Consider the following 25,875-nt stretch of genomic DNA (forward strand, 5'->3'; position numbering starts at 1 on the left):
TTTTTTCTCAATTTCTCTTCTTTTTTGAAAGTAGCATCTTGTTCTCTCCTTTTCTCTTCACCTTTCTGTTCTCTACTGTTCACTTTCTTCTAACTTATGCTATCTCCCTTTATTTGCTCTCTGTACTTGTGCTCAGTTACCCTATGGTCAGATGGGTAGAGATTGTGGAGGTTTTGCCTTCTTCTGTAGCAGGGGACATGGCCCTCTTCCTTGGATTTCTCAAGCATATCTTAATAACCCTTACAGCAGCAGGACTTCAGCTACCATTGTCCCCCTGTCTTACCTGTCGCAGGTTAGGGAGTTATGCCTTTTGGCTGTCAGGGTAGACTGTGTAGCTTTACTAACAGGTTAGACAATGGATTTCTATAGGATGGTTGGGATAGGGATAATTCTGCCTCTGGGAGGTGATTGGACTAGATGACCTCTGAAGACCCTTTCCAGCCCTATTCCTCTTTAATTCTGTGAGTCTCATCTCTGTCTCCCTTTTTCTCACCTCTGTCCCACTATACCAAGGTGCACAAAAAATGGCTTGTGGACCCACCAACTGATTGTATCCGGCCCACGGGTGGATGGCCACGAACTCTTGGGATGCAGCCCATGGGTGGCTGGAGGCTACAGCTCTGGCTACTATGTAGTGCTAGGTGGGTGGGATGGCTTCCGCAGTGCAAGGCATGCAAGTAGGATGGCTTCCACCCAGAACTGATGCAACAATGGCAGCTATGGACCTGGGCAAATGCCCCAATCCCCACTTGGAACTTCCCTAGTGCATCTACAACTGATGCTGGTGCTTATCCGGGGTTGCTACTGCCACATCAAGCTGGTGGTGTATAAATTGGCAGGTTCCAGGTGGGGATTGTGACTGGGGCATGCTACAGATCTCCAGTGGTGTGAGAGGGGCAGGGTGAGGGAGACAGAGAGCTAGAGAATGGGGTATGATACAGAGAGCTAGGGAAGGGGCACAGAAAAGAGAGAGAGAAAGAATTGGCGTGTGCTACCTTCAGGCAGGTGGAGAGAAAAGGAATCGGGGCATATTACAGCTCTGAGGAGGGAGGGAGGGGAGGAGAGAGAAAGAGAGAGATGTGTCTCTTTAGAGGACACCAAAACTCCTGTGGCCCTCAAGAGAACTCAAGAACTGATTAACAGTTCTAGTCAAAATAAATGCCCACCCCTGCACTATATTCTTGAGCTCATTTCCATCTCTTTCTTCCTCCTTCTTTCAAATAGCTCTTATCATTATCAAGTTTTCATTATTTTCAAAATAACTCATCATCTATTGAGTGTCCCAATGGGACCTAATGTGTACTGAAAATTCTGAAAATCTGATTCATTGTGCATTATACACATTTAGCAAATGAATCCTAACCTAATTCAAACAACGCAGACATAAAAATGAGACAAGCATTATTATTTCCCTATGTAGTATTAGACACGATTAAAAGAAAGAAAATGCTTTAAATTCTGGCTTAGTCTACTAACCCAGGCTATATAGCTTACTTTGCTGAGTTTTCCCTCTATGAGACCAGAGGTGCTATCACCAGCTATTCTAGCGATATGCCAGGTCAGTTTCAGAAACTCTGGAAGCAAACCAGGGATGCAAGCAGCTCCCATAGAACATTTTTCTCTGGTCTCTACACACAGAAACTGATCTGGAGTCCCTCCAAATGTGGAGGATGCAAAACTACAAATTATATGGGTCCCATTGACCAATCCTGGCAGTTCTTTATGTGAGTGAAAGGAGAAGCTTTAAAGAGCAGTAAACTCTGGAGTACTATCACCAAGATCTTCAAGAAACTGTCATCTTTTAGGCTCATCAGTGACATTTGGAATCAGCAACAAACAGAAATGGGCACTTCTCTGTCATTTTTTTTGTCTACATATGGCCATTGTCTTTTGCCTAAACCTCTGTCTTCTCCTAAGGCTGACTGTTCTGATATTATAATTCCTTCTGGCAATAAGGTAGGAATATGGCTGCCTTAAAAGTAACTTCATTGCTGTTCAACCACAGAATGATATGCAAAACTGCACACCATACATTAAAAAAAAACTATTACACCTATCCAGAGTGTTTCTAGTTGGCCCTGAGGTCTTCCTCATGATCCTCTCCAAACAGTATCTTCTTTATGGTTATGTGGAATACAGCTGCAGTAATTCTATGAGTTTATCTCCAAGAGAAGGCATATTCTTAGTATATTTCATTAAGCAGAAGAAGTGTGAAGGTTGGTAACAATGCTCCTGGCTGGATTTGTTTAAAATACGCACATACAACTATTAAGTAATACATGTGCAGTTATATAATACCAACCTGATCTGGATTTCTAAACTGGTATGGAAAAAAACTCCAATTAATTTTGTTCCTGAGTACTCTTAAAATAGCTCATATACTCTAAAAACAGTACAGGGTTAGCCTGTTCTGTTCCTTCACAGGTGTCCAAGGTGAGAGGGTAGAAAAGCTGCAGAAAGAAGCTGAGCACCAGGATTGTGTAAAACTAGTGCCACTGACAGAACCTGGTGCACCAAAAGGGCAGAAAATAGGTGACTGAGGATATAGTACTGCCCCTTCCCTCTTCTCTCCATCTTACAAATGGAAGCTTTTCCATTTGAATAGGTAGTACAGAGGCATTTATGAGTTATGCAACAGTAAGAAACACTGTCTCTTCTGGGGGTGGGCAGAAATACATTTAGTGCCCTTTTGAAAGGGGAATGTTTCAAGAGGGCAGAAGCTGGTTTGGTATGTTTAAATTGTTATATGGGAGCAAGCTGAGAATAATTCAAATGTAGAAAAACCACTCCAGCTTTTTACACTGGAGAACATTTGAAACATTTTCATTTCATTCATATATCATCATCATCTAATAATAATTAGAACATACCAGCTGCTGCCCTTTTGAAACATTCCCCTTTTGAAAGGGTGCTAAGTGTATGTGTGTCCAAACCTTCTGAGGCACAATGTCCACTATGTCCACCTTAATACGGACAAGTGTCTCCTAACATATTCCTGTCTACAAACACCTGTATTTTTTCACAGAAGAAAAAATGTTTGGTTTTAATATACTGCTCATTCTTACAAGTATTAGCAAGAAAATGATTTATAGCATTTATGCATACAGAGCATACTGAACAAAAGCATATGTACTATGTAAGCATATCACCTAATTAAGGCAGCTCTTTCGCCCTGATTGGGTCTTCCGGACATTACTGCAATACAAACAAATAAAAAAATATGTAAATATTAGAATTTTCTTTGTTCAAGAATATTGTTTATATGGATTTAAAGTAGAAACCCAATAGTTTTAATAACTACTAATAAGTGAAGTGGAACAAGAGCACAAGAACTGCCATATAGGATTAGATCAGTATTTTATCCAATCTCACATGAGATTCATAACAGGCACAAGTATCCATCACTTCAAAGGAAGGTGTAAGAAACACTGAAGGGGGCAATTAGGGAAGAACCTTTCTGATTCCAATTAGGGCACAATTATCCTTTGAGAATTCATGCCACCACCCACTTTCTTTTACAGTTTTCTGTAACTGTACATTCTCATTATCTACATAAATGGATAATCATGTTTGAATCCTACTGAAACCATTGGCTTCAATTGCAGCTTTTGGTGAGTTATGCAGCATAACCATGCATTGTGTAAATTTTTTTCCCTTACCAGTTTGTAACATTATTGTTAATATAGTATTATGTATTTATTAGAATTGTCAGAGGTTCTAGTTATGGGCCAGGATCCAACTGTGCCAGGTACTGTGCAGAGAACAAAGACTGCCTCAGTCATAAGGAGTTTGCATTCCAAGTTAGAAAAATTGCGGCTTCCTAATTTCTTTCTTTTTCCTTTCTTTTTTCTTTTTCTTCTTATATTTGGAGAAAGGAGAAATAATAATGCCTAGCTGATCTTCTCTGTATCTTTAAATATTTTATAGAACTTTATCACTTTCTTCCTTTTTTCATTTCCTTTCTAAACTAAAACTGGCCTAAATCTTTGCAGGCTTTCCCATCTGTCCTGAAATAGAAGCCCTTCCATTCCTATAATCATTTTCATTGCTCTTCTGTGGACACATTCTATTTCTGATATAACTATTTTAAGATGGGGTGACCAAAACTGAACATATTTTTACAAGATGAGGATATAGTATTCCTTTAACATAATGGAATTATACTATTTTCTTAAGTGATGGAATCTGCTCAATGTTATAACTTCTTTAAGGACAAATCTTAATTGACTAGCAAGGTATGGTTGTTCATGGAAACTGGCTATTTGATATTTTCCCCCAAACAGAGCTGAAAAAGGAAATTGCTGATAAGTTAGAAAAAGACACAATGTTTGGAGGGCTTTAATTACCTGCCCTTCTTTCTGTACTCTGCTTTTCCACAGGGAAGACAGTCAGTCAGTAAGACAGAAAAGAAAGAAGTTGTGAAGTAAACATAAAAATCTCTAGATATAATGCAACTGAACTGATACTTCTATTTGTTTATTTTATATTTTATTTATTACAGAAATTCTGAAGTTGATAACGAGCTCAACCTTTCTATTAGGTGGCTACTAAAGACTGCACTTGGTAATAAGTCAACGTTTTCTGCACATAGAAAAGTTGCACATCTTAAATCTGTTGAAGAACTTGTTCAGCAAAGTATTCTTGGAATCTGGGGAAGTAATTTCCTTAATTTATGCAGGTCCAGACAAGAATTATCCACAGGGGAAATTAATTCATATTTCTGAATACTATACTCCCCCTGTATTCTGCTACTGATAAGCATATAATATTGTGCATTCATTGTAAAGTGCTTAGAAAAATAACAGAATAATATATAGGATCACATTGTTCATTTCAGTAGCACCACAATTATTAAGCAGCATACAACATCAGTAGAATAATTTATCCAATCAAAACTGAAGGCAGACTTTATCTAGGTAGAATGTAATTCCCTGAGTTGAAATTTGCCAGAACTCCAATATCATCATCTTTATTGTTATGCTAAGTGCAATAGGTCTTTAATGCCCATAAATTGATACATACTGAGGAAATAACAATACTGACCACAGGTCAAATTACATAATCCAAGATGAAAATATGGATGGCTGAGATTTCAAGTCATCGTCTTGTTCTTTCAGGTAAATGATTTTGAAACATCGCTGCTGCTCTTATTGTGTGCCTAAATTTCTCTGAATTCTACATGGTATGAGATAGAGTCCTGGCAGGGGGAAGGTGTACGTTTATTCTTTTGTGTCAGTGTGTCTGACTCCCACATGGTCTTAAATATTTTGTTTTGATTTGACATCCATTCAATATAAAGTCCCACTGCCTGACACCAAAAGTTAAAATTGACACTATATATTAATTTGCTTTAAAATAGAACTTCTAATGTCTACACATGATATGAAGGACAACTGCTAATTAGGGCTGTGCGAAATGGCACCATTCCATTTTGACTTGCGTTTTGACATTTTGACAGAACAGTGCTTCATTTTGAATTTCATTTCAATTCAAAACTGCTGTTTCGTTCAGTTTCATCGAAGCAGTTTTGCTGTTTCGACGTTTTGCCCATAGGCTATAATGGAGAAGTTCAAAACAGCCTATAACTTTGTCATTTCTGGCCTGATTTGGATGAAACTTGCAGGAATGGTAGCAGCTTCTGAAGGCATGAAGTTCAAGGTGATAGGAGCAGGGGTTTGGGGGAAACTGCACCTCAAGCTGTGGACAAGCAAAACTTGCAACATGGGTAACACTGTGTGTGTTAAGGCGCAGCAGGGTGAAAGCTGCAGGCTTTCTACCCCCTGCTGAGGCCTCGAAGCCTGCCAGCTGTCAAGGAGATAGGTGCAGGGGGAGTCTGGGTCCCTGCACTTCTAGCTGCTGACAGGCAAAACTTGTGACATGGGTGGGTGACACTGTGTGTGTGTTAAGGTGCACCCTCACTTAACTGACACCAAGGCAGAAAGCAGGGCAGTTCAAACAATGCTGCCTTTTATGCAGTTTTTCCATCCCTCCTCCAGAGCACTGGGATTGGAAGGGACCTCAGGAAAGGGTGACAGTCACTGGCCAGCTACACAGTCAATAATGAGAGCACTCCTTCCCCTCTCTTCCCTCTCCCTCTCCTTACTTTAGTTTCTGTTTCCCTGCAAGCAAGCCCAGCTTGAGCTTCAAAACTTGAAATGTTTAGAAAATTTTGAAACATTTTGACTTGCCTTGTTTTGTTTTGAGGCTGTTTCAGAGTTCTCTGTTTCATTTTGATGTTCTTGTTTTAAGCTCGAAATAAGTTGAAACAGTGTCGAAACAAAATTGCTGGTGAAATTTCAAATAGCCCTACTGTTAATATGTTTTCCAGAGTTGCTAAATGTTTTTCAGTGTTCAAAATTCTTGTGTGTCTTGTCTCCATTCAAGACAGTTGAGAAGAGCTTGATGGGATGGAAACCATCTATCTATGGGGTATTATGTGTAGTTAGATAAATGTAGGGATTCAAGTCTGGATCTCTCTCATGCACAAGAAGTCTGACTTTATAAGAAAATTCCCCAGGGTTCCTACAAATTACAAAAGTCCTAACTCTGATTGAAGCATATGGCTATTACCTTTCTAGGAATTTGACAGGGTGTGTTTCTGTCTCATTTTCTCATAATCCTCAGCACATACAGAATGTGATTTAACCTTTACCTGGCAGCAAGCCCTACTACATTACATTCTAATAATTAAGGCTGATTTAAGATGTTTTAAACCATCACCATCATCCAACAAGTTGGTTGCAGGACTTGCAATTGTTTTTTTTTCTTTTTTCCTTAAATCAAGTTCTATAGTGTTTTATACAATTATGTTTACAGTAGCAAGTACATAAGTCCTCTGATTGGCACTGGAAGTAGTAGCAAAGTTTGCATTTACAAGGCTTTAACCAAGCATTAGAGAGAAACCATCCACTTCCTGAAATTGTTTTGCAACAGCAAGAAAGTAAATTGTAGTTTATAGGCTACTGGCTTGTTTAACAGACTAGATCATTGCTTGCCTTTTTGGCAAAAATAGGTGCTCCTGAATTATCTGAGGTGGCTGATAATTTGCAAATCTTACCCTCTTTCTTGAAATCAAATCACATTTGGCCTTTCCGGTCAGAAAAGATACTGCTGCTAAGCTTGCAAGAGTAAAGGTATGTCAATACTGCAGGCTCCAAAGTAATGTACAGTTGACCAAGCTAACTTTAACTAGCACCTGCCTTTCTACATTAGCACTCAACTGGGGGCACACAAGCTAATTTACCCCACAGAGAGGGTGTTAAGGAAAACTTGACACATGGTCTGCTCTTGGTTAAAAAAAAAATTCAAACAATTTAAATAGACTTTTTCCTTTCTCACCATTGAACTACATGAACTACATGACAAAAAGCCAGATTTCAGTTTCCCCATTCAAAGAGCTTTCCTTCTAGTATTAGTAATGTATTTTAATGGAGGTTAAGTATGCTTAATAGTGTACTTCTATTCCTAGCCCATATCAATAATGTTGATTAGGCAATTTCCCTTTCTCTCTTACAAGCTACTCAGAGATGTTCTTCTTTCTATTTTTCTATATACTGGCTTCTTCTTCTGCCCTATGTGTGCAGAAAAGACCATGGTACACCGCAATGCCTGAGGTGCTAGTTTTCTACACTAAGTAATTTCCCCCCTCCACAAATATCCATTTCAATCATTAATTTTGCTATCTCTGTTGAAGTAGCAATGAGACTTACAACATTGGATTAGTGAAATTGGCAGGGACAGAAAAGCAGAGTACCTTAACTCCATGTTCAGTTGTAAAGTCATTTTCTGGTAGCTAAATTCTAATTTATGGATGCTCCACCACCCTCCTAAAGGGATACATTGTTATGGGATGTGCAACTGTTGAATAACCCCAAATCCATTCTCAAAGAAAGGGACAGGTGTTACTCAACATGATAAATTTCACAGCAAATGTATCATATACGTAAGTAATAAAAAGTAATCTTCTATTAATTAACCACAACTTTCTGTATCCCAACCTCAAAGCAAACATCAATCATTTTAAAAATCTCTAAATTACCATACCTTTGTTTCATAGCCAGAAAGATTGGCTGCCTATGCTTCAGTGTAAATGGATTAGCTAAACTGAGGAACAATTTATTATTAAGTGGAGTACTAAGAATATCTCAGGTACTGCTTTGCAATCCCAGTTTGTATCTGGTTCTTTTCCTTTGATGCATGTACAGTGACTTTTCTGTATTCTCTCTTTGGATTTTAGATAAGTACAAATTTTTTTTTTCTTGACAGCAAAAATAATATATTTATATACCTGAGGCAGATTATGCATCTCAAGCATTTGTTAAAATACAAATACTTCTGTTTTACAAAAATGAGCTACAGTAGATGAATTTGTGGGACATAACTGAACAAAATTTTAAAAACTTAACTATAAACCCCTTAGTAACATACAGTCATTATTAGGAACAGATTTAACAATCAGATTGATTAGACATCAAAATTGGATTTGTTATGTGATAACAAACCAGAAGAATATTATGTTTAGACCATTCTCTGTTTTTTCTGGTATGCCACTGTCCATTTCATAGCCCATAGTGAAGGAGCAGTATTTTTCTAATCATATAGTATCTTGAAACTTCCTCTCTTGAATATGATATTTTATATCCAACTTATCTGTCGTAAAATCTGAAGTATATATGTTGAGGGACAATAGTTTTATGGTTAAATTTGATTTTACTGTACTTAAAAGTAAATCTCTTAGGGCCAGATCATGCTTTCAGCCTGAAGAGGAGAGTTTGTATAAAAGGTCTTGTAAGTTATAATTAATTCCTTACTGGTGGAAAGAGCCAGAAGGATGTGGGAACATGGATGTTGCTGTAGGGATCATCCCAATGCCAAAGGGATCATAAATACAGTATTAATCATTCAAAAGCTTTTTAGAGAGTGTCTTAGAGGAGAGGAGAGGATGCACAGAAGGTTTATGAGGAAGTCCAAAGTGCATTCTGATGTGCCTCTTGACATGCAACAGCTTCTGCTCTCCTGCCCTCTCCTACAGCAGGCCAGGGAGTGACAAGCTTAGTTTGAAGATGGATTAAGTGGTAGTAAAGGGATTACATGACTATTTTTCTGATCTAAACAAAATTCAGGATTTCAAAGCTCACAGCGCTGAAATCAAGTGATTTCATATAAGCTGAAGTTCTTATTTTCCCAGTTAATCATGTCTTAGCCAGACTGTGCATTTTAACATTTTTACCCTTTTCAGAGGCCATCCCCACCCAGCTTCCTAATCATTTCACTTTTTTCTGAACCCCTTGTAGTTAGGCAATACAATTATACAAAAAGGAATTATTAACTAGTTTTAAGATGAAGAATGACTATGAAGGAAACTAGATGACATGACTGCCTCTGACAGCCTGTCAGTCTCCACCCACTGGAGACTGACAGGCTAAGAAGCAGCTCTGCAGAAAAGGACATGGGGGTTACAGTGGACAATAAGCTGAATAAGAGCCAATGGTGTGCCCTTTTTGCCAAGAAGGCTAATGACATACTAGGCTGCATTAGTAGGAGTGCTGTCACTCCCTACTAATGGAAGGGTGAGGGGGAAATGATTCTTCCTCTCTACTCAGCACTGGTGAGGCCACATCTGGAGTACTGGATCCCACTACAGAAAGGATGTAGATAAATCACAGATAGTCCAGTGGAAGGCAATGAAAATGTTTAGGGGACTAGAACACATGACTTCTGAGGAGAGGCTGAGGGAACTGGGCTTAGTCTGGATAAGAGAAGACTGAGAGGAGATTTAATAGCAGCCTTCAACTACCTGAAGGGTAGTTCCAAAGTGGATGGAGCTGGACTGTTCTCAGTGGCGGCAGATGACAGAACAAGATGCAATGGTTTCAAGTTGCAGCAAGGGAAGTTTAGGTTAGCTATTAGAAGAAACTCTCTCATGATGAGAGTAGTAAAGCACCCAAAGAGGTTGTGGGCTCTCCATCCTTGGAAGTTTTTGTGACCCAGCTAGACGAAGCCTTGACTGGGATGATCTAGTTGGGGATAGTCCTGCTTTGAGCAAGGGGTAGAACTGGATAACCTCATGAGATCTCTTCCAACCCTAATATTCAATGATTTTATATCACACAGTGGCTATGTCTACACATATGCTTTACTGTGGAGTAATTAGCTGCTGAGTAAAGCATTGCCATCTACATGTCCAATGGAATCACGCCCCAGTAAACTAATTTATGCTGGTATAAGACAGTATAAGACAGGGAGAGTTCTATTTTATGCCAGAGTTATTTACTGCATTTTAATGCATGTGTAGACATTGACCATGGGTGTAAATTGCCCCCAGTCAGCTCAGACAGCCAGGGACCAGATTCCTGTCTGCCACATAGCTAAACAGCTCTGTACTTTCAGTACCCTTGTGCCCTATTCAGCTCCCATGCAACCTGATGCTGCCACCTGGAGCCTGGGGCTGACACCCTGTTCCCCTGCCAACCAGGGTCTGCTCTGCTATAGCTCAAATTGCTGCTGTCCTGGGCACATGTATAGACACTGAGTCCAGGAGTAGTTTACTCCAGCCCAAACTGGCCCAGAGTTTATTGCTTCATGTTAATTGCATGCATAGACTCATCCAGTAAGTGCTGATCATGCATTAAGATTTTAGCTCTCTCTATTTTGTCTGAGTTCTAAATTGCTTAAAGTGCACCCCCCTCCCCATAATCACATAGGAGAACAATTCACATTTCTGCAGTGAATTTATTTGCAGTCTTGTCTTTGGAAGCCTTTCCTGGTTGATGGCAACAGCAAAGTAAATGTTATTGCACAATGCCAAACTGGGACCCTGTCACACATATTGAATATTACTTATTTATCAGGATCTTTAGTTGGCTTCACTGGGAGTATTCATGGGGGTAGACTCTCCAAGATCTGCAATCCATCTGAAGATAGAAGTGTATATTTGTGCTGACTGGCTGCATCTACATGTGAAATTAATGTGAATGAATAAACTTCAGTTTATTGTCCCCAGGTGCCATATCCTCATGTGTCCTCAGGATGGTGGCCCATTGAGCTGAGTCAGAACAGACCCAGCTGGCAGGGAATCTGGGGGTCCACCTGCCACCCTGGGGCTGCTCTAATCTGCCTCAGTGTGCTGCAGAGGGGCTGACTGGGGCATGAAGGTGACAGGCAGCCCCTGCACTGAAGCATCCTCACATCCCAGCCAACCCCATCAGCATCTACACTAAAGAATGCTGCTACAGGATAGTACCTGTAGTTACAAGTATTAACCTAGTGCAGATTGAATTAGTTTCCTATGTCCTAATAGAGTCACACATGTAGACACTGGGACCTTACTGTAGAGCTAATTAGGCAGCTGTGCAGTAAATGTCTTGTGTAGATGCACCCACTGAAGAACAGGACAGGGACTGAGCTGTGATAAAAAGGTCACAAATTGATCTCTTTTTCCTTCTAGTTCTGCACAAAGCCCCCTTTTCTATTGGCTCAGTTCTGTTGGGTAATATGCTGAGACTTTGCTCACTCTTCACCCTTTACTAACCTGCTATCCATCCATCCATCCACATGGGAAGGGGAATAGCAGCCCCAAAGTGGTGGGCTACTAGTACCATGCAGGTGAATCAATTCACATAGCCCAGTGAATAACAAGGCAGTGGGAATAAGAAAAATTACTTACGCTTCCTTATTATGCTCCCTTCTTAGATTTGCAGACATGATTCACAAGATAAATCAAGATTTCACTTAGAAATCCACAGTGTTAAAAGTATTGTGATCTGTTCTGATCTTTCTGAGTTCTTTGCAACAGAAGAATGGCTCTATTACCCTTTTGTAGGAAAAAAATGAGTGAAACCTAAGCTGACATTTTCTGAGGGATGCTTTGAGTGAATTGAGTCTAGAAAGGTTTAAAACCACTGTATTGGATCCCAACCCTCCTGGGGGGACAGTAAGAAGGGGGAAGAGAGGATTCAGATACCCCAGAGGATTAGAACCTACACATTCAAGATGTGAAAATATATGACTGACAGGCATCTGGTGCATATTACTCCTCCCCTCTTCCTGTCACCAGGACCCCATTCTTTAGAAGTCTACTTTTTAACAGACCCCAACTTTAACTATACAGTATATCTGCTGCTGTGATTTAATACAATCGTTGTGGGGAACCTCATCAACTCTGAAGGTGTTCTGCCTTACACATATATAACCTTCAGAGGGAAAAAATATAATGGAGAAGGATCTTGCCTATACAAGTTTTTTTGACCCAAATGAACCTACTTAGAATGGAATTCTAGTATATTCTGGGCATTCTGCCTATACAGTTTATGAATTCTGGTTGATATTATGAAGTTATTGTGCATGTGTCACAATGAAAATGACTGCATCATGAAAGCCTCTGAGTACTCAGTCCCTTTTTGATTAGGCTTCTAACACATCCCCATCAGACCAGGAACAATGGAGATCACTTACATTTAATAACTGCACTTCTACCAACGATGAATATAATAAGAAAGTGACTAGGACAGGAAAAGCTTGGGTATTTTTTTCATATAATCAACTCTCAGGAAGTGGAAAGAGTAGAAAATGGACAGCAGTAAGACAGAGAAACAGGAGTTTTAAAGGTTTTCATGGGAGGAAGCAAGGGGAAAGAAAAAGGGTAGCTGTGGCAGAAAAGGAAGCATGCTTTAACAGCACAGTAGCTTTCTTAGCAAAAATCCAGGCTGAACAATTGTGGGTTGAAAGACTCCATGAACTTCCACCAAAGGATCCCAGCATACCCTAGAAGACTGTTTGCCAAGCTGAAGCATATTCCCTGATGGGGGTAAAACTCAAGGAAATTGTCATGAAAGAGACTAATGAGGCAAAGACAATTGTGTCTTCCTAAATACAGATGGCACATCCCAAAACATTTTAAGGGAAGTATGAGCTAGACCAAGGGTCTTTAATTTCCTCTTTGCTGCTTTCTAATTACCCAAATTCCTTGTGCTTTATTCTTCTGAGTAAAAGCAATAATATATTCAGATAACCTGCATCTGTTTGCCTAAAACTACCACATGGGTCCTGAAGAGTTAAATGGTAATCTGGATGCCTCATACCTTCAGGGTGGAAAGGTGAAGAGGTCTGAGGAGGTTGACTTATTTGTCTATCCAATATACCTCCACTGCCAATAACAATACAGTAGAAGTGAAAAAGGAAAGATATAGTAGCAAACAAAATATATTAAATTTTCTTTGTTGTAATCATAAGGACAGAGGTTTCCTTAAATAAAATGTAGTGCTACATTTTTGAGTCACCCCCGCAAAAACCCCCCCAGCCAAGCCCCTTTTAAATGACAAACAGCTAACACCCCAGTAAACTGGCAAATAAAAATTGCAAACATTTCTGATAGAAGGCAAGGTAGTTTTGCACTTTACAGGCTAAATAAATAAGAGATGAATAAGTTTTCATAAGCAGCAGTTTACTTCATCAGATGCTAAGAAGGAACTCCAGGAAATACCTTCCAAATAGAAAGCAGTGATTAGAATACAGGGGGTACAGAAGGGGGAGAAGAAAGGAGGGGGGACTGTTGGGAGAATCAAGGTGGGTAAATAAGAGAGAAACAAAGTAATTAACCCAATGAGGGACATAGGAGGGCTCATAAAAGCTATTTCAGGTAATGGGAAAAAAATTGTGTGGTTTAAACCAGGGGTAGGCAACGTTTTTTGGCCGGAATGCTGAACAAACCACAATGTCTACCTTGGAAGGTGCCAGAGTGCTGACATGCCGGAGCCTGGAGCAGCAGTTTGCAGGCTCCCGTTTGCAGCCGGCCCATGGAGCCCAGTCTGCTTGCAGCAAGGCTTGCAGCCTGCCAGCTGCCTTCTGGGAGCAGCCTGGGCTCTGTGGCTGGCAGCAGCTGCTTCAAGCCCGGGCAGGCGGTGGCAGCCTTGCCACATGTGCTGGGGGTTGCTGATCCCTGGTTTAAACCATACCTGACAATCCAGTCTGGGGATAATTTCTTCTGCAATTTCTTGTTCATGTTGTTTTTTAAAATTTTGTTTTCTAACAGCTACTCTGAGGTCAGCAATGAAACGCCCAGGAAGGTTAAAGTGACAAGCTTCCATTAATAAGCTTCCAGCTACTATATCAGCTACCGTGGATGTCACATTTCAGTACACCAACATTCCCCTCTCCCCATGAGAATGGGTTACAAACAATAAGGAACATGATCCACAATGAGAACACTGCTTCTGTTTCCATCGTACTCTCCTCACACACAACTATTTCAGGTTTGGAGACTCCCTATAGCTATAAATTAATGCTAGTGCCATGGGCACACATGTGCCTACGTGTAGGCAAACACATTTATGACAAACCTTGAAGTCCACTTCCTCCACCCTCCTGTCCCCCTAATATACATAAGGTACACTGATGATACCTTCATCATATGGATACATGGGAAGAAATCTCTAGAGAAAGGTGAGAGTAAGAGTTAGGAGCTGGGGGCTGGGGCTACCTATAAGCCAGGGCAGGTTTGTCTGGGTGGAATAGACTCTGCAATATTCCACCCAGAAAATTAATTTCTTGGACATCACTGTGAAAGTTTGCAATGGCCACATCACCTCCATACCTCATCAGAAATCATGTGACTACCAGCAGTTCTCATCCCAAACACACCCCAAATCTATGATCTACAGCCAAGCTCAATTTTACAACCTTAGCTGCTCTGATCCGACTGACCTGAATACATACGTTAAGGATCTGGAGCAGGGATTCTAAAATTGTATCCACTCAAATCAACAAACTCAGATCTGACTCTGACCTGCTACAATACCAGCCCCAAGACAAGGACAACTTGAACCCCATGCACACATTATCAATGACCTCCAACCTTTCCTAGAAAACCATGATTGGGAGACAAACCTGCCCTGGCTTTTAGGCAGTCCCCCAGCTTCTAACTCTTATTTGCACTTTGCTCTGGATACAGACATTAGCTGTGCCCCTTATCAACACAGATCACATCAGTTGACCAAATAACATCTGAGGATCATTCACCTGCATCTCTACCAATGTCATATGTACCATTACTTGCTTAGTGCCCCTGTATTCTCTACAATGGCAGATGTGAAAGAATGAATGAGCACTGATCTGACATCAATACCAGTAAAACATACAACCTGTGATAGAACACCTGAACCTTCTCAGGCGTTCAATCACTGACCTGAGAGCAACTGTTAGGCAGCAAAACTTTAAATATAACTTGAATGGGAAATTGCAGAAACAAGAAATCATCTACAGATTGGATTGTGTCAAGCATGGTTTACGATCCTGTTTACCTGAATTAGCTTTTATAAGCTCTATGTCCCTCAATGGGTAAACTGGTTTGTTTTTCTCTCTTCTACCCACCTTGCTTCTCCCAGTGTCCCTCCTTCCTCCCCGGCCCTCTTCTGTCCAATTTATATTCTAATCACTGCTTTATATTTAGAAGCTTTGCTTCCTGAAGTTCCTTCTCAGTGTCTGATGAGTAAGCTGCTGCTTATGAAAGTTTATGTCTCTCTGATATAGTTAGTCTATGGGTGCATCTACAGCAGACACTAATTCTACTGTGCATTAGTGAGGCTGGAAAAAACTGCACTAAAGCGCTAATGCACAGTAGATTAGTCTAATGTGTGTTAACATCACATAAAAATTGTCCATCTGCACTAATGCATAGTAATGGTGATTATGGTGCAATAAGTTAGTACCTGTTATAACTGGTACTAACTTAATGTGCTATAATTACAGTGCATTAATGAACATGTAGACGACCCCATAAAGGTACAAATTTACCCTGCCTTCTGCCTGACTTCAAACTAACATGGCTAACTGCCTCCTTCTAAACAGCCCATTTTCTAAGACTTCCAAAATCTATCCTTGACAATATTTTGGGGGTTGTACTGGTAGTAACCACTTTAGTTTGCTTAACCCTTTGCATTGGGGAAGAATTTTATGGCCGTAATTTTTTTTGTGAAGTTCTAACTATTCCATCACTTTCAGCAGACCTCTCAAGTAAAGAACAGGGAAAACTGTGAGATTGGAAAAATAAGTTTGTTTGGGACCTACATACCTAAGGGTCTGTCTTCTCCATTGTGCCCCACTGTAGTCCTTAGGATCAGCTGAGAAACTTCTGCATCCATCAGTGCACTACGTTCATTTGTTAAAAATGCATGGGAGGTCGTTCTCAGTAGTTGTTCCTCAGCTCTGGAACCCCTTCCCCGTTGTGGTCTGTCAGAGCCTGAGCCTGGACATCTTCCAAAAGCACTGTAAGATCTTTTTATTTGGGAAGGCCATCAGTGGGCAGAGTTAAGTTTGGGGGCACTGGCAGGAGAGTTCTATTTCATTTTATTTTATTTTAATATTTTTATCTTTATAATTTATCTGCTTTTCCTTTGTAAACTCTTTTGCAGAGGGTGGCATATAAACCTAATATATAAATATATAAAGCATAAGGTTTTGAACAATTACATGTTTTTTAATTACTCAGGAAAATTCTGGCAACAACCCAAAGATGGGCCAACACTCTCTAGCGCTTGTTCTCAACAGCACTTTTCCTACAGCTTGTAAAACCCATCTTTTCTGCTGCCAACTAACTTTACTCCAGGAATAGTCACAGTTCATGTTACAGTCCTGGATCTTCAGAGTACTTTTCTTTCCTATATTTATTCTGGTTTGTTACCAGGTACTTAACATATTGATTTACCTCCTGTCAGAGAGCTATTTTTAGCTGTTTAGCAGGAGCAGAGAGTTAAAGCAGGTTTATTTAAAGTCCTAGGTTTTTAATCTTATGAAAAAGTGTGACACAAACTTAAATCATTATTTCAGTGAAAACGGTATATGTTCAGCAACTCTGAAAGATGGTGCAGAGATATTTCAAGTTGAACGCTAAAGAACCACACAAAATTAGTAAAATTTGGCCATTGCAGCAACCTCTGATTCACAGATATACAGAGGCAGGAACTTCATTTCATCATTTCATTGAGAACTATCAAGTGTTCTCAGGTGACTCATCTCATAGCAATGTTATATTTATTAGTTAGAACATTAAGTCAAGATTATTACATTTCTTAGAACATTAAATGTTGCAAGAGGAATGATGTTAAATTTAGTAGGACAAAAAAAAAGGCTTTCTACTGCAATCACCTTAATGAGTCAAGAAAAATTAACATCTACATTTACTGACAAACACCTGTGATTTAAGTTCCTATCACAGAAATATTATCCATATTTACCTATGACAACCTGCATTAGATGTAATCAAAGTATAGGTTAAGCATCGGTGAAGATACGTCTACATAATGTGATGGATAAATTTATTTTGTAATGTCTGAAATACTACCCAATTGTAGAACCAAATTCCAATGAAAATGTATATTGTAATTACAATGCTTAAGAATCTTAATACACGAGAAATTTACATCTTTTTCTGTTGTTTATATTTTTCTTAGAGCTAACAGCAGCCCAGCTGCAAGAGCTTTTACTGTGCCTGCAGCTGCACTATGAAAGTGTGACCTCTTATGTCTGCTAAACCTTCACAATGCCTTTATTTCCAAGTTGCTAATCCACTTATGGCATGTACAAATTTGCTTCTAAAGTCAATGGAAACAAAATCTGTATTGTATTGGCTGATCAGCATTTTTCCCCATATTTTCATCTCATGGCAAATCATCATCAATCCAATTAAAACTTTTGCTGCTAACTGATAAGAACAGTCTTGCTTTCAATTATGTATAGTTGTGGTAGCACTAGGTTTGCCAGATGCTACTGCTGATATAGTCAGCAATTCTGTTTGTTCTATATCACGTTTAATTCCATCATTTACTTTTGCAGCACAACAAAGACAAGCTGGTTATACTTCCTTATAAACCAATTGATTGTGAATGAGAAAAAAACATCAAATCCAGCACTTCATTATGGAAGACCTCTGATAACTTAGCCCAAAGCAACAGGCATGTGTAAATATATCACATACTCAGTGATCAGGTATTCAATTTTACAAGATGTCTATAGCACTTGGCACCTCCATAGCTGAGCACCTTACAAATATTAGCGATTTGCACCTCAGAGTAGCACTTTGAAAGAGTTCCTTATAATCTCTAGAAAACTGGAGGAAACTCACACAGAGAGTATGTGACTGGACAAGGGTCATGCAGGAAATCTGTGGAATGCCTGCAAACACAGTCCAGATCTCTCTTCTCTTACATTTGCCCCCCAAACCATGCCTCACTCCTGAGTGAGGATATCTAGGCTGGGATACGGTAAATTAATTTTACACTGAAAGAGTTAAAGATACTATTCAGTACTGGTTCACAGACCATTTTATGTACCAGTATAGCAGTTGACAAATGAATATCATATGTTAACATACATTAATTTTACAGTAGTGTTATGGGTGTAAAACCCTTAGACTAGTTTGATAATCTTAACTGTAATCTTCACCTTAATAGCATATTGACTTAACTTGATCCAGTATTAGTGAGGGATTAAGAATTCCACTTAGAAGTGTAACACAATTATAGAAATGTAGGGCTGGAAGCAGCACCATACCTAGACTCCTGGCAGCCCTGGGTGAACTTTTAGTATCAGACCCCCGCTTTGCTAGAGTAATGATAATAATAATTGAACAACAGGAAAAAGATTACCATTTTCAGTCCTCCTTTCTGTCCGGGCCCCAGGCAGCCACTTGGTTCACCCATGCCTGTGTCTGGCCTTGGCTGGAAGGATCTGGTCCTAAGGAGTTCATCTTGTCTAACACCTTGCATTCAGTGAGTATTTGGTGAAATAAGCTGTTGCTTCTGAAATCTTATGTCTCTCTAAATGTACAAGGTACCTGGGAGTGGCTTAGCCTGCTAGGTCCTGTAGGCTGGGTTTGCATCCGAAAAAGCTTCTTAGGCAGTCCTTCAAATAAAGAAGCATAGTCTTAGCATACCAAACAAACCAACCAACAAATAAAACCTTTCAGCCCTGTCCTGGGCCACTGGAGAGGACCTTTGGCTCTGGGGTCCCCTTCCTTGTAGCAAGCTTGTCTGGCTCACAATTTGCCTCCTACCTGCACACTGCTCCGTCCCCAAAGTTTGCTCTTTCCATTGGAATTTTAACCTTCTAGTGGGACTCTTCTTCATTATCTACACACCAACAGCTAGGCTGCTTAAACAGAGATGCCTGTTCTCTTTTAAATAACCAGACTGCCCTGTTATAGTGCTGCTTTACCCTGCTTTCTACCTTGCAGTGAGAAAGGATCAAATACACCTAGGCCACCACTGACAGATGTTTTTCTAACCTCTTCTTAAAAATTTCCAGTAAAGGAAATTCCACAACATCTTTACATACCCTATTATAGTGTCTCACCAACCTAACACTTAGGAAGCTTTTCCTAATATCTAACTTAAATCTTCTTTGCTGCAAATTAAACAGGTTTCTTCTTATCTTTTCCTTAGGGTGACCATATGTCTCGGAGTGGCTGGGACAGTCCTGGTTTTTATAGGCTGGTCCCAGCCAGCTGGTGAAAATTAAAATGAGCATCTTGGACAGGGGCACAGAGGCAGACCATCAAGAAATGTGAAATAGGAAGTCCTACTAACACTAATTGTTACTTCACAGGTGATTGTTAACATATGCCAAGTAAAGAACAAAAGCCAACAGGTTATTAATGGACCAGGCGATTGACTCCCTGCTACCTGCAACCTGCAGCAGGGTGGGACAGAGATAAGGGCATCAGCAGGCAGTGACCCACATTTCACATTGTTCTATATAGTCACCTCCTACTTTTCTTTCAGTGAGAGAACAATCAACACTGTCCCTTTTATAACCACCCTTTATCTGACTACAAATCTGCAATTTTGCTTTAACCACATGACATTTTCTTTCCTTTTCTTATTAAAAAGATCCAGTGAAAGTAGAAAATCAAGAAAAATAAAAACATATATCTGTTCTTTGTCTAAAAATGTCCTTTCTTGCTGTAATGATGTCCACAGACCCATGACAGAGAGAAAGAGAGAGAGAGAGATTCAGCCATAGTAGCAGAGTAAACCTGTTAATTAGTGAGAGTGCAGGTATGGTTCCACCTCTGAGAAATCACTGGTTGAAACTTCCAGAACTTGGGAAACTTCTAAAAACTGCGTATCAGGAAGGAAACCATTAAATCTTAAGATTGACTAGAACCATATTCCTGAAGAGCAGGGAATTCAATGAACAACAAACTTTTGAGTGCTGGTTAATAATCCTCTATCTTCTCTGATTCTCAATCTGTTCAGGATGAGCTGAATCTGTGGATGTCATAACTTCAAGAAAGGGAATTTTCAGGTAAGGCCTGGCTAAATTTTCCTACTTCTGGCCATAACTAAATCCACAGGCTCATAGCAATGTCCACTCGGAGAGATTAAATCTATACAGTTATGTCCAAATGCAAAGATGGTAATTGGTTACTCATAGGTACAGGGATATTACAATAATAAATCCCTTCTACCACAGGCAGCATCAGATGACAACTATTAAATGTCCAGCTTGTACAATTTGTAGAAGGTACACAAAGGTGGCTAGGTGAAGATTTTATAGATCTCCTCATATATGGCATATGTCTTCTGTCCGTACATTTACCACAACTGTGAGCAAGTGAACTCTGATTTTGGAATATGTTTACTTGTATACTTAGAGAGACAGTACTGTAAGTACTTGGCAGACCAAAGATTTTTAGGCCGCCTTTCCTTGTGGAACAAGGCACAAACAAAGCATTTGGTTTTTTGAACTGAGCAGTGTAGTAAATATATGTTCTTTAAGACCTGTGTGTACATCAAAAGTATGCCCCAACTTGTCTTTGGAGTGTGATGACAGAAGGATCAAAAATGGAAGAACTACTTCCAGTGCTCTATGGCGGCTGGGTTGATCATTAACTTGAAGGCAAAGTTTCTGTTCTGAATACGGCTTTGTGGAAGATACAGTATTGTGTGTTTGGTGATAGAGTTCCAACGCAGGCACTCTGTGAGATGACATGGCTGCAGTACAAATGATCACTTAAATTTATTCGGGAAGTATTGAGGAAGCTTTGTGAGTAGTTCATATGGAAAGCTTGTCCTGGCACCAAGAACCAGGTAAAATCCTATACAAGAATACTGTGCATTTCAGGAGATAAAGAGAGAATGCTATTTAAACAATACCCAGCTACCAAACATTTCGGGCATCTGGGTAAAGTGAACTCCACCACTTTCCTGCTGTATTCAGGATGCTAGATAAAGCAGCAACTTGTCCTCTGAGTGTCCTCTGTCCTCACCTAAGTTTCCCTTAAAAAATATGGAGAATCTTTGGAACAGGGGAAAACCTGTAGCATTAGTACTGAAGTTCAGCTAGTTCCTTAATATTCTGAGTTAGGAAACATTTTCTATCAGCTAAAAATGTGTTTATTATTTCAGTTTAGGCAGTTCTTGACTTGCAATGTTTCGAGTTACAACGTTTCACACTTACAATGTTTATACAGTGTCAACCTGTTTGAACTTTCTGAAATCAGTTTCGACTTTACAGTGCTTGATCTTGCTACACCAGCAAACAAGCTCACTGCATCACCCATATCCCTGGAGAACATCTGTCCAAACTTGCTTGGACACTTTCTTTAAGAAAGCAGACAAGACTCCAGAAAAACCTGCAGCCAAGACTTCTGAGAAGACTCCAGCCAAGAACCCATCAAAAAATCAAACTAAGAGCCCTTCAAAACGTCCAGCAAAGTCACCTCAAAGAAGTTCTTCCAAATCAATATGATTGCTATTTACAATATGAATGCATTAATATAGCTATATTATTCATCTATAATTGAGTACAAAATTATGGGTTATTTATGGTGAAACTAGGGTATCAGGCCTTGGCTTAGGAACCAATCCCCATTTATAACATTGTTTCCTATGGTACTGAGTTACAACGTTTTGACTTAAGATGCAGTTTTCAGGAACCAATTATATCGTAAGTCTGAGGACTGCCTGTATAACCTCTTTGATTTAAGAGACTTCATTCAAGAGCCATAAACCTCAAGCTGTCCATATTCCAACATATGAATGGCCTTATCAGACCCATTCAGGATGAAAAACAGGTGGAAGGTATATGTGAAATGGCAAAAAGTACATCTACCACGAAGACTGCATTGCTATATAGCTTTAAACAGACTAACTTAGCTACCAGAAACAATTTAGTCACAGCAGCACAGATCTCTGTTTCCCAATTTACCTTTTTTGATACTGTCATGCTCCAAGACCTATACTTAGCTCTCCATTAGATGGTTAAATTGGGAAGCAGACATGGCACACTGGCCTTCTCTGCCTAAATAATAAGGGTATGTATTCCAATGCATGCATTACTCCTCCTCTTATGGGCCTGGGACAGACATTCCATAAACCAGTTTGACCTAAATCGGTTAAGTCTGATACTACATTCAACACGTTTATCTCAAACCAGTTTTAGCCATTTTTAAACTGGTGCACTGAACATCTGTTCTATTACAGCTTTAAACCAGTTTCTGATCATTTAAACTGGTTTATGTGTAATGTCTGTCCCTAGATATGGAGAGAGATATGTCAGAATCAGTCTCCTGAAGTGGAGGAGAAACTTGTAGTTAGAGCAACTTTCTTTGCCCTGAGGAGAAAGGAGCTCAGACTAGAGTACTGAAGAATACTTTGTAAAAGATTGGTTCCTGAACATGGCCTGGATGTTGGCTGACCATATCCTTGATGTACCAGATTGCAGCATGGTAGTTCAAAGGGAGTCTTTAGACCATTTAGTGCACTGGAAGTCAGAATTGAGGTGACACGGTCTTTGGAAACAATTCTAAGGTACTGAAAGTCTAAGAGAGGAGTAAGTCAGGCAGTTAGAACATGTGCGTGCCGTTTCTTCCCCAACAGCCAGACTGTAAAAGCTGATAGTGCTTTCTCGTCAATTACTGCAGTAAGCAAACAAAAATTATAGTTGCTGGATGAGACTTTTCAATTGTGATTTTCACATACAGTTAGTTATACAAGTATTTCTTTCTTCAGGAAATGGATTCAGGTATTTATCTTTTCAGTCACCATTTTACCAAATAGCTAGTAGAACAGGATGTCTTTCTTCAACACACATTTGTGGTATGATGTTGTTTTTGTCTTCACTGCAAACTTGTGAGGGAAAGTACTACATAAGCTAATGAACACTGTGGGTGTAATCCTTATCTTCCACTCCTGTCCTACCATCTGGTGCATATGTGCATGTATAAACACATGATTTTATCTGTGTTTTAGAAATACATTATTTCATATGTTTGCCATCCTGCTATAATGTGAATAGTTCTGATTCAGAATAGCACTTCTTTGCAGAACAGCATTAAACCATGTGCTCAAGACCTACTGAAGTCAATGAACCTTTAATACATATTTAATGCTAAGAACATGATTAAGTGTTCCCCAGAATATGTGCAACATTTTATTCTAACTTCAGTTTGTAAGCAGTAAGTGGCTGCAGATTTAGAGAAAACATCAAGATTAATGAGTAGTGGGTATGGGTAGTGTATATTGCAGAGCTTAAAATTCAGTGATAATCTTTTGAAACTGAATCACAAGATTCTCCAGTGTAAAAAGAACACAGGAACTGGAAGGGACCTCCTAGGTGATCAAGTCCTACTCGCTGCATTTGCAGACAACCATTTACCCAAGGAAACCCTAATTTACCACTTTAAACCAGGATCACGACTTTGGACCCTTACATACAAGCTGCTATAACTATCCTATGAAGAACACATAATAGATAAAAGCAGGGGAGACGACAACACTGCCAGTGCCACTGAATGGACAGGGAAGCTATATATACTCAAAAGATTTTAGAAAAAGGACAGTTCTCCATGCTTGAGAGGAAAGCTAAAAAACAACAACCCTCTACCATCCTTGCTAGGGGAAAAAATGTCTTCCCTCCTCAGAAGTTAGTAGTATCCATGAGACATAACAATTTCTTCCTGGTTGCAGAACTTGACTTGAAAGAGTGTTGAAGCACAGAATTTCCTATTGCACTTCAAGAGAGTTACCTCTCTACCCCAACACGTACTGATTATTTTAATCAAGAACTACTATTACATCCTTTCCATAAACTTACTGAATTGAATTTTAAAGTGATTCAGGTTCTTTGCTCCTACTACTTGGCTCAGAAGGCCATTCAAAGCCTTACTCCCCCTGCAGGGCCATCCCTGGGGGAGAGCAATTGGGGGTGAATTGGGGAAACTTCCCTGAACCCCATGCTAGGGGGGCCCGCAGAGCTACACAGAGTGTCCACAGTGTCCTCAATGCTGCCGCTGGCTTCACGATTGGCTGCTTGGCACCCCCCCCACAACTGATGAATCTGCCACTGAATCCAGCATGTCCAGCTACTCAGCATCCCTCCCACCACCCCCGCAAAATCTGCCACTGACTTCCTCACATCTGGGGGCAGGACCCCACACAGGATGATTTGATTTGTCCTGGGCACTGCACCCTGCTCAGGTCATCTCTGCCTCTGATCGTCATAAGTTTTCTAATTTCTAATCTAAACTTATCCGTAGCCAGTTTGTACTCATATGACCTTCTGCTAGTGTTGTGTTTGAGCCTAAAAGGCTCTATTATCTCCTTAATATTTATTTAATGAATGTAAAAGGTGATTATGGCCCCTCTTAATCTCTGTTTTGTGTTTTTTATGAAAGTGGGTGACCAGAACTGCACACTGCACTCTAAATGAGGTCTTACAGTGTACAATGGTATAGAATAGTACTTACTATTTCTACAGGATATATTCACTCTATCACAACCTAGAAGAATGTTAAACTTTTTTGAAACTTTCTTTCACTGGTCACTCGCAGTCATTTGATACCTATCAGGCCTGTACGAGATGGCTAGTATTCCCTTTGGATTCGGATTGGGCTGATTTGGGAGATGGTGATTCAATTCAGTGATTCGAATCACTGTCCTGAATTGAATCATCCAAATCTGATTCAGAGATTCAGCTGCTGCCAAATCAGTCAAATCTCCGAACTGGACAGAGACCTCATTCCCTGCCCACTTTCCCAGCCCTGTCAATGGCTGCCCCAACCAGCCCCAGCTCCTGACTCTTTAAAAAAAAAAAAAAAAAAAAAAGCCCCAGGATCATCAGCTCCTGCCAGGCAGTGGGTGGGGGTGATACCTGCTGCCCCCACTGCCCCACACTGCATAGAGAACTCTGTCATAAGCCCCTAGAAGCTCTGACAGCTGCAGTTGAATCTCCTTGAAATCAAATCTCTTCCAAATTGAATCAGCACACAAAGCTTTGCAAAGCCCTAATATCCTGCACTCAGGCCCCTCACTCGCTCAGTTATTTCCAGCTTATGCACTTTTAGCCAATGCCCTTATTGGTCCTTAACTGAAGGATTTGCACTTTATACTGCATGTCAGGCAAAAATGGAGGCACTCCATTTCTGACAGCAGTAGGAAATTGAAATAAACAACAATAATATCAAGTGCTTTTTACAGTCCCTTTCATCCAGAGACCATGCAAGTAAGGCCAGTGTCATCATCATCATCATTTTTCAGAAGGGGCAAATGGGGCACTAAGAAGCTTATGATTTGTCCTACTGCAGGGCAATAGGACAGCCAGCAACACAGCCCAGGGCTTTGTAGTCCCTGGGCTATCCATGCTTTATCCACTAAGGTAAACTGCAAGGAGACGCGAATGAAAAACTCCCACTCCAGTGGGAACTATGTTAATTATCGATACAGTTACAAGCATCAACATAAATTTGTTTTTATGCTGCTGTTGAAAAATGACTATTTGCACTAGCATATCTTCACTGGTTTCTGGTGTGTGTAAATGCATCAGCAAAGAATGGTGAATTATCTTGTTTGTTAAATGTGCATATAGATCAGTATTTGTCCA

Source organism: Crocodylus porosus, unplaced genomic scaffold (assembly GCF_001723895.1).
Source record: "Crocodylus porosus isolate Cpor-Errol unplaced genomic scaffold, CroPor_comp1, whole genome shotgun sequence".
In the NCBI taxonomy this organism is placed as follows: domain Eukaryota; kingdom Metazoa; phylum Chordata; order Crocodylia; family Crocodylidae; genus Crocodylus; species Crocodylus porosus.